Below are 11,828 nucleotides of genomic sequence, written 5' to 3'. Positions count from 1 at the left end.
AGAAAACTAGTCTAACTTCTTGCATATTTAAATTGCAAGAAGTCAAAATAACAAAATAATATTATATTTCGTTTACATTGTATAATATTATCATCTATTAACTTTATACTTAAAACTAAATAGACATAAAGATGTCGGTTTTCGTTAAAGTTCTGCACATAGAAACATTTGAAATTAATATATATGTATGGTAAGAAAAAACTACTTCAAATAGGTGGTTATTACATCGGTATTTAAAAACATGACACTATAATTTTTTAACTGAAAGGATAATAAAATTTTTGAGAAAGTATCCTATTTAAGGAGAATATTATAAAGAATATTAAGTAAAATTTGATTTACAATGCAAACTTTTGAAAAAAAAAATATTTTTAATAAATATTAAGCATTTGCATAATCTATAAATATTTTTAATACATTTTATATATAATAGGTATATACAATATACAGATATTATATCTGCATATATATAATGCCTTATACGTTATAATATAATAATAGTATAATAATTAATTACTCAAAATATTTACTCAAATTATTACTCAAAATATTGACTTCAATATACTAATGATTTATTTATATTTAACCGCATTATAATTAAAAACTATAGATAGAACTATTCATTAATTTACCATATGATATTATGTTAGTAGTATGAAGCTTCGGTTCATCAACAAACATTGGATCAGATAAACTGGAGTTATGACCAAAAAGATGACTTTAAGAAAATTAGCAGATATCAGATGAAACAGATGAAATTTAGAAATAAATAAACACTTACTTAATGTCTATACTAATGCCACATCTTATTAGCAAATAAATATTACTATCCCAATATAAGATTATTATATCAATGTTGAGCAAGAACTGAATCCAAAATTTAATCCAAAAAATTAGGTGTCAATATATATCCATTTGACGAATACTGAAAATTCTACATCATTGAAGGGAAAGTCGAATAAAAAATATATTTTGATCACTAATTAAAATACATATATCATATTTAAGAAAAAGAATAATTGATAGAATTATACAAGACTTTTAAACGATTAGCATAAAAAAAATTAATGCTAATCATTTATTTAATCATGGCTTAAGTTACCATGATGATAATAAAGATAAATCTATTTTTTATTGATTGATAAGATACTCCTTTACTAAAATATGCATATTTTTATATTGAACACAATTATCAACAACGAGTTCTTTACAGCTTTTGTGTAATCGGAAAAATTAGTTATAAAACTTAAGTTTGATTTAATTGATATTAATTTTATATATTGTGAATTGAAATGTTATTAAATGTTTTTATTACTAATAAATAATAGAAATCTCATTTTTAATTGTTAAAAATATTAATATGTTTATGTCAAAATAATCATTGCAATCAATCATAAATCAGATACTGGTTGACCGTATGTATATTTCGACTATATAATTTAAAGTATAAAATAAAACAAAAAATTAACAGATTTTGACTAGATTTAAGAATACATAAATAATTAATGTAGTTAAGCTATCAGGAATATGTTTTAACAATATCTGAACTCAAACCAAACCTTCCAGAAAAAATAGATTAGAATACATTTAATACATGCTTCAACGCTTATGATTGAAATTTGAATCAGGAATGCATTGCAAAACTTAGTAAATTATTAGGAGGGAATACTACGAATAAGAGGGAAATACTAGAGGTTAATTAAAAACGTCCATAGAATTAATGTCGAATACAGCTTTAACTTTATCTATTTAGGTATGTATTATGTTATTGAAAAAATAACCTGTATTAATTAAAACTAAAAATTTTTTAAAAACTAATAAAACTCGAAATCATTAATTTTTTATATTTTCAAGCATTTTATTATTATTATTAGAAATTAATTCAATTTTAAAATTTATTATTATTTTGGTTTTGTTTTGATAAAAAAAAAGTGTGATGCTAGCATTTTAATAATTATTTGCTTTATTTATAATATATATATATAATATACATAGGTGGATATTAATACTAGCTTTGATGACAATATGAAGTTTTGATTAAAAAGTATGGCATATATTCCTTATATTCAAATTTGTAGTTTTTTTTTGACCGAAGGTTTAGTAAGATTTAAAAAAAAACATATCGAAACTTTTACTGTTTAAATTAGTTTATTTTCTTCTGACGATTTAAATAAAAGATAAAATTTTAATTAATTTTTGTGCCATATTTGGACATTAATATGCTTTTTGACAAATGTGTTATTAAATATTAATTTGCTCAGTTTATAGAAAAATATAAAAAGTAACAGAAAAATTACTCGATTTATTGTATGTTAAGAATAACTTTATAAATCTTGTTACTGTTAATTAAATGTAAAATTATAAGATAAATTAATTAAACTCAATTAGTTGACTAGTTTTATTATTTGGCTTTTATATTTTAAGATATAACATGTTATATATTTTATATAAAAAATCAAAAAAACGTTTGTAAAAAACTTAATGTTATACATATATTTTTTTTGTGATTGAATATTAAGTACTACCTTTTTTTTAAATTGAACTCAATAGTTTTAATATTATTGAATGGGTAATTATAGTAATCTATAAACTGACAAAATTTTCGCGTCATTTTAATAATAAACGTAAATTTTTCATTCTTATTATTTATAAGATAAAATTTTTTAACATTAGTATTGCAATCAAATATTGTTTCCATTTTTTTATGGTTCTATATAAAATATTGCCAAATTTTATATATAGATTAATTAAATAAAATAAATAATAAAGTGAATGTGATAAACTTTTTATTAAACAACTAAAAAGCTTTTTTAAATAACAAAAAAAAATTTTATATATTTATATTAAAACCACAGTTTTGAGAAACCCTCACTATTCTTAATGTCGCAATGGAGGCAACAATTTTCTTTTAATTAGACCGCGAACCACATTGACTGCATAATAGCGCTGCAGCAAAGAAGCTATTGACAAGTAATAAACCTGACCTCAGGACACACAGTTCCTAATAGGGATACAACAATTTTAAACATGTCTCTAATTACAAAGCAATTACAATACAATTTTACCGATATTTGAGTAATACATAAATTAGTTATGAAGGGTTTGTTAATAATTTCATTAGAAAATATATAAAATTTTTAAATATTATAACAAAAAATGTAATCACATATAATAATTTGAAGTATGTATAAGAAACTCACATTGTTAATAATGTTAGTCATTATAATTATATGAAATAGTTGAGGTTAAATTAATCCTAAATTTATTTCTACTATATATGTAGAAATAAAAAGTTTGAAATAAATAATATATCTGATTTTTATTATATGGTTTGGTTAATATTGTAAATAAAATATTACAAAATAAATTGTTAAATTTCAATGAATGAATAATGAATGAATAATAGATAATAGTTGTGAAACTCATTTTTAAATTTAGGACTCAATTATTTACGATTACTAAAAGAGTAAATTTATATTTATATATATAAATTGCGCTTCAAATTTGGCAGGACCCCAGTTCGATTCTTGGTACTTGCTGTATCAAAAAATTATTTGCGAAAAATTGAATACAAGAATTATTTTCAAGACCAATGATGATGGGTATTTGGCAATTCTCGAAACAGCTGAAGGTCAGCCAAAAATTCAATTAATTAAAATAATATAAAATCAATTTTTGTTGTTGTTGTTGTTTGAAAATCCTCTTTATAAAAAATAAATTTATATACAATAAATATAAATAAATTATATAAATTATTTTAATGTGTCATGAATTTTTTAAATATATGAATTATTTTTTCTTCAATATATAATAAATTCATAATAAAAATGAATCTTATAAGTTTTTATATCAAAACTTATATGACAAAATATGTATTAACAATTTTTACTATATATATTAATGTTTATCTATTAATCCATTATCTATTAATTAATCTATTAATGAATATTATTGAGGCTTATTGTGTCTGTGCAAATAAAATTAATAGTTACTGTGGAATAGGGTAAGTAGGTAGCTAATATGTAATAAAAAATCTACACAACAATATTTTAAAATATTAATTTTATTTTAATATTATATGACATGTTGATATTAAATTTAAGTAATATTAAGATAAATGCTAACTATAGTATGTTATGATTTGTTTTTTAAAATACTATAATTAATATCTTTACTTACTAATTTTCCGCTAAAATTTTTATGCTCAATTTTTTATTAAATTTTAGTTTTTGATAAATATTTTAAAAAGTTTTTCTTTTGATATTATCAATGTCCTATAAACAACTTGCAGATTTGCTATTTAAATATTTCTTCAATTAACCTTTCTTCAATTTTTTTAACACAAAAGCACTCTTATACATCAATAAAAAAGAGCAATTATTCAAAAAACATTAAATATTAATATTTCAGTTTGAATTATGACACAAAATAACGACCGTTTCAATTGCGCGACAATTTCAAAATGTTTTCGAAAATTTGCGACAGTTTAAGTTTTCCGTGTACGCAACTCACCGGGGAAAAGTACAAAATGAAAATGAAAATGAAAATGAAAATGGAAAGAAAGAATTTTTTACTTTCAGCAAAAGTGTAACAAAGCACGGTGACGGCACCCTTGCTTATGCGGTGCTGCCTGCGATTCATACCGCCAAATGTTGCTTTAGCTTTGTTGACGCAGAAGCGAGTTGGCAACGCCAACACACATTTACATTATACGGAAATAAACAAATGAGCATAAATACGAATTCAAAAACGTGGTTACTAAAAAATTAAATAAAAGAGATTGATATGCCATATAAATACAATATGTGTGTGAATTGCAATGGTGTGTGTAAGTGTTCGATTTGTGTGCGTTTAGTGTATTTGGTGTTGTATTAACTTGTGAGATTGTGCAGAAGTGTTAATGTTTAAGGATGCACGTTGTTCTTTTTGTTCTTTTGTATGGTAAACAAATTCGTTTTTGGTTGTTGCCGATTATCAATTTCTTATCAATTTTTGGTTTGTTCTTTGCTTTCTTCTTTTATCAATTTAAATAATTTATTTGTACTTTATTTGTTTTGAGTGTTCGTTTTATTTTTGTTGTTTTAGTTTGGTTGCAACCACACATAAAAATGACATTCAACATCGACCACCGATCTTGTTTTCTCAAGACAAACACATGTTAAGTCCTCCTTTAGTGTTTTTAGTGGACTCTTATTTGCGATATTGTATCATTTTTACCTTTATTTGCAGATAGCGAAACAATTTCGTTTTTATGTTTATAATTTTCAATATATTTATAATATTTATTTGATCGATAACAAATTTGTTTAACTTTTTTTTGAGAAACCTTTTATCATCAATGTTTTGTGACTTTATTTAATTTAAAATTGTGTGAATTATATTTTTTTTTGATCCTTAATGGTATATGCACATTTTTTTTTGATATATACGTATATAGAATCAATTATCATATTATTGAATATAATAATAAAATGACATGTATTTCCGTAATGTGTGTTAGTTTTATGATCAATATTTAATAAAAATTGTTGTGAATATCAAAAGAAGAGTGTAAATAAATAGAAACGGTAATATTACTACTAACACATTTCATTGACGTATTTCGAAAATAAACTCATATATTATATATACGAAGCTTATCTAATGTTAATTGTGCATTATAATGTTTTCTGTAATCATATAACTTATATGCAGTGATGTGACCAGATAATTTGATTTGATCTGGTTTGATTTGGTTTGTCTTGAGATTACAAACTGTAATAAACTCTTATGTGTTTCAATAAACTATGACATTTCCTTTCATTTATAACTTAATTTCGTTTTAGCGAAATGAAGTTGTTTTTCCCAAATAAAATTCAGTTTCAACAAAATTAAAAAAATGTCCTTAATTTCGTTGAAATGAAGACTGAAATTAAAGGATATTTCAAATGCAAATATGAGAAAGATAAATTTTAAACAAAAGATAAAGTTGAGATAACGAAAAAGTGACATTTATTTTCAAAATTAGCTAACTTTAATAAAATCAGGAAAATATTTTAAAAGTAGTGAAAATTTTTAAATTTGAATATAGAGAAAAAACGGTAACTGTTAGTAATTTAAAATAGAGTGAAAAATAATAATTCACATACGTGAAATCCACTAAACCTAACAAAACTACTGAATGCCATCTTTTATAGTTAAAATAACCAACTTTTAAATTTTCTCAAATGGTGTTTGGAGCATGTAATTTTTAACATTCGATTTGTGAACAAAAAATACATAATTTCCTTAATTTGGGGGCAGTATGGACACTTTTGAAAATAACTTAATTTCATAGTTTTTTGAAGATCAAAAAATATTGTACATGATATATTTATTTTCATATATGTAAATCTTAACTTTAAATAAAATATTTATTAATTCCAGTTTAAAGCAAAAAATTTCTCAATATATTTATATTTCAATGAAATATAACTCGTTGCACTTTTATGTCTTGTTTTTTATCTTCATTTTATTAATATAATATGTTTACAAAACTTGACAGTAATAAGCATGTCTTAATAACTAATATTACTGTATAAAGAAGAAAAGTATTTTTTTTTTCAGAGAAAAAGCCAATGTTAACTTTTTATAAACAATAAAATGAAATTAGAGAAAACAAAAAGAAATTAAGAAATTATAAATAAGCAAACAATATAAATAATACTCCGATACAATACTTCGAAAATTTAGGCGCTAAAGTTTCCAATCATGTTTTAAATGAAATTTTTATTTTTTTTTTATTAAATAAAATGTCTATATTGTAATATGTATATTAACTTTGAAAATAGAACTCAAGTACTTATAAAATTTTTTAAATTAATTTACCTCGCAGCATGCATATAAAGTGGACAATATATTCGTAATGATCACAAAAAATTTCTGTATTAGAGACTTTAAATGAATTGCGGCAAAAGTAAATTAATATCACTTACGATATTAATTACGATATCAATTAAACTTTTACTTTATTTTATATATAATAATATAGACCGAATGTAGGGCAGTAACTTATAAAATAATTTTATCAATCAAAGCAAAATCGTAAAATAAAAACAAAAAACTGTCAAAAAGATTTAAAATTGATTATGAAACATAATAAGGGTTCACATGTATAACATAAGAATTGTGCGAATAAATTAATGTTTTATGTACATATATATTTGTATGTATATATACAATATAAACTTATACGAATATACAATTATTTATTTAATTATTTCAAATAATAATTTCAATAAAATTTTTATTTCAATTTATCAATATTACCGCCAAAATATTTTGATAAAAAGCGCATGATCAACACTTTCGGAATTGCTTGTAAGTCACCCATGTGAGGCTCCAATTCCATTTTTTAAACACAAAGAGAAATATATATGACAATTTAAAAATAAAATAAAAATGATAAACAATGAAATAAAAGGAAAGGAAACCTCCGCATAGCAATCACATTAAAAATGGCAACTGTGCGGGAATTTGTTCGCATAAGCTTACACACACTTGAGTGCTACATTCCCACACCAAGTGAAGTGAAATGGCGCATGCACACTGAAAACGCTTTCATGGCCAATAGCGTACACAAACTGAGCATTGAGCAATTGGCAACGTTGTTCGCATTTTGCTTTTTTACTCAATTTACTTACAGAAATGGGGGGTGCAGTTGAATTGGAGTTGGAGCATTTGTAGTGAGTTTAGAAACGTTTTAAATGGTTCATCGTTGCTTTGATATTCGTATTTATTTTTTACTGCTTATTATTGCTTGCATTTTATTGCTTCATTTGTGTCTTTATTTTTGTGCTCATGTGTATGAGAGAAGTGTACACAGCATGAATATTGTAGAGTAGAATGTGTTTTTAAATGCTTGGGGTATTTTTCAGTCCTGACAATGCAATGCTTAAACGATTTTACTATGATTTCGTATTTTAGTAACTGTCAGCGAAATGAACAATGGCGATTGTCCAAATATTTTGGTTAACAGGTGGTCGAATACACTAAGAAAAATAATTTATAAACTTACAAAGTGGTACGGATACTTCATATAGAATAGTTATAGAATAGAAGCGTTGTTTAAATAGAGATTATGTTTATAAAAAAATCGAAGCGTTGATTCGAATTGAAATTATATTTACGTTAAATTAGAAGAGTTCAAGTGTATGCGCTACATTATATAGTTAAGGTATATTAGGTAGGAGTATGACTATGTCACTCATATATATGCATATATATATAATATATAAAATAATTAATAAGTATGTAATTGGTTTCCTTATATAAAAGTATTTTCATTAAATTTCGACAAAGTTTTCATTATTATTTTTATAAATCTCTGTTTTATAAACGTAAGGTTGTCTCACAGTAACTTCACATTATAAAGCTGGTAAAAGATAATGTAGTGTAAGTATTTCCCTAACGCAGCGAGGCGCCTATATTGTTCACAACGAGGTGAATATAGCTATGTTGCAACTAGGCAACTTAATTAAATTAATGAATGAGACTTAATGTTTAGGTTGAATCTGAATTTCTTTATTATAATTTTACAGTATTTATACTTATTCTAATCTAAACACCAATCTACCTGAATATTATGTTCTCCCAGTATTTTTCATATAAAAATGCTTATGCATTTTAATTAATTTAAAAATTAAGATCTGGACCAAATGTGACCAGGTCTTTGCTTTTGGCATGTGCCGGTACCGTATATCATCATATTACCATCAACAAATAATTATTTTCTTAGTTGATAATATAATTAATATGCAGATATACTACATTCAATACAGAGCATTCAATACCAGTTTGTTCAGCAAGTTTTTTTAATGTTGTTTAAAAAAGCAATAAAATCTACAAAAAAATCAAAATAGAGCAATGTAAATAAGTTTAAATCAATAATTGGTTTATGTTATAACCCCCCGAATATTTAACAGATCAAAATTCCGAAACCATACATTACCAGTCTAAAAATTATATGAGCAATAGTATACTAACACATATTACTAAGTGATAATAAATATTGAGTGACATTCTGAACATTTGATTGGTTAAACTATATATATTCAGACTATATATTGATAAAAAAAATGAAATTTTTGTTGCATTTCATTTAGACCTTTTGATTTAAAAATAGTTTCCTTATCAATTTTACCTTTAATGATATATATTAATTTATAATTCTCATTCGTTTTATTTTATTTTTTCATAAGTATATCCAGTGCATATTATTAGGGTGAAATGGATTTTAATATAAATATTTGAATTATATATGAGATAAGACATTGAAGATCCGGTTTTCTGAAATCGTTTTTCAAATTTAAAATTTTAAGCAAATTACTACTAAGTTGTTCATATTCTTGTGATTTCTTCATTGGTTTTTTTTAATCTAAAAATACCATTAAATAATAGCAAATCACAGAAATAAAAATTTCTTATTTGTTTATAGGGGTTTGTAATAAAATTCGATTTGGATAATTCATATTCTATTTCTTAGCAACCTAATTATGTCTGTGATTTATTTTTCATTATCTAAAGTGCACATAGTATCAGGCAAAGGGTCATAACAACCAGATCAAAGAATATTAAACATTTGTAAATGACCCTTTCGCGACCTATATATTCGGATTTATTGAGTTTTAGTGTAAGATCCAAAATAATGGATCTTACACAGGTTTTACCAATTTCAATTTCATTCGATTCTACGTAAATGTCATTTTCTATCAAGTACCGATTTTTAACTTCCAATATACTTCTGTCTGGTAGATCAGTTCATCACCAATACTACCAATTCATGCATATTGCCTTTCCTCACTTGGCTTATCATCGTGAGGGATCTGTAAAAATTAAAGCATTTCATACATTCAAAATACACAAAAAAAAATATTTTCCCAGAATCAATATTAAAACAAAAATTCTTTGATTATAACAGACATATATGAAATCCTATAAAGGTAATGAAAAGATTATTGTTTCAATTGACCCAGACAAGAGTTCTTTGACTTTCTAAATTTTCTTTAAAAGAATAAATTGATTTTTTGATATCTCAGAATATGTTTATAAGGGTGTTATCACATCATATAAAAAGCTAGTTAACGAAAACTAATTTATATAAATTATTTAGATAATATTTATAATAATTTATTCTTTTAGTGACCAAAGCTTTTTAATACTAATTTTGTTTTTATAACGGAATAATTGGTAAATTGACTATTAACCAATAATACACTTTTTTGTACACTAATACAATTTTTTTTTATTTAAAGCAATATTTCGACCGTATTCTATTTCGTATTCTATAATCATCTTTTGGGTACTATAATGTTCTTGTAATTGAGCAATTATTTATTATTCATTACAAATTATTTACTTCTAATTTTTTTCAATCCTCTATACATGCATTTTATTTTTTTATTGTTAAATTATTGTATAATTAGTTCTTTGTAATTTATGTTAAATTATTGATACATTATAAAAACAATTATAGTAACCTAAAGATACCCCTACGTGGTAGGCACCTTGACGTGGTGTAGGGGCTTAGCTACAGGCAAGCTTGCTGACTTTGGGTCTCCTGCTCATTGTCTATGCAATGGTCAGAAGACCTTTTTGTCGGTCTGGCTTGTGGGTACAACAAAGAACTACCAGTAGTTGTGTTGTCCTGTAGTTTATGTGCATGTATGTGTGTCTTTGTCTCTATGTATGCATGTATGTTCTTTGTGTTTTTAGAATGAATGGAAGTGTGTAGGTCCACTAGGTGTCTGGGGACCAGGGTTTATGACGAACCAAGACCGTTCATACGTGGTGCAGAGCCACATATTATGGCGGATCTAGAGAGGAAAACTCGATAAAACCCGCAATCCTGGGTGTATGAACGACCGTGCCCAAGGATGAATGGCACTGCGTAAGTGTGTCTTAGAACGGTGGACTCCGGATACCTGGCGACCTCCGGTTTCAATTCAGCCTTTCTGAAGTAAAGGGGGCTATGCTTCGGACGACCTCCCTTTCCCCTACACTCGTGGGAACATTTATGGACTCTTTAAACAAATTGAATAAACAAAAAACTAACAAGGAACTAGGTACCAGTTCCGAAGACGAGCTCCTGGCATCAAGCCAAGAAAACGAGCGAGTCGAAACCGCCATACTACCCAAAGTAGGCAGTAGCAGCCGCACTGCGCCTACTTCGCACATAACAGTAAAATCGGCAGACAAGCGCGCCAGCCATAGTGCGCCTGCCGAGAAATCAAAAAAGTCTGAAGCAAAGATCAGACGTCAAAGGTACCAGAAGGCCATGTTCATTCTTGGCAAGATTGCTAAAAATGAAGCTGAAGGTAAAGAACAGGCGTTTGACCGTACAGACAAAGTACGATATCAGAAGGTGGTCGATGAGTATAACGAATACCAGGCCACCCTATCAAAACCCGCAAAGGCAATGAAGAGGGATCGGTCTCAGGACGAGACGGCCCATACTTCAAAAAGCAAGGTAGCGAGAACGAGTTCTACTAGTAAACCGTCAACGAGTGCCCAAGCTGGCTGGAATGGTGATGGAACACCTTCTAACAAATCTAGACGCCCCCACACCAGGCTTTGATTCATCAGAAGTGGTTCGTGGTTGCAGGGTCTTCAAATGTGATGACCAGCTATCTAAAGTATTTCTTGGCAACTGCATTGCTAAGGTAAGTGATGCATGGGAAGGTTTAAGGCTAAAGCTTATCCCAGCCAACGATATCCCTAGAAGACCAAGGGCCCGCATTTGGCTGCCAATTATGAAGATGGAGCATGAGAAAGTTCTCCAGCTGCTACAACGGCAGAACCAAAATGTGCCA

Source organism: Teleopsis dalmanni, chromosome 1, assembly GCF_002237135.1.
Source record: "Teleopsis dalmanni isolate 2A chromosome 1, ASM223713v2, whole genome shotgun sequence".
NCBI classification, from domain to species: Eukaryota; Metazoa; Arthropoda; class Insecta; order Diptera; family Diopsidae; genus Teleopsis; species Teleopsis dalmanni.
The sequence above is the reverse complement of the archived record's forward strand: the minus strand, read 5'-3'. Positions refer to the sequence as shown.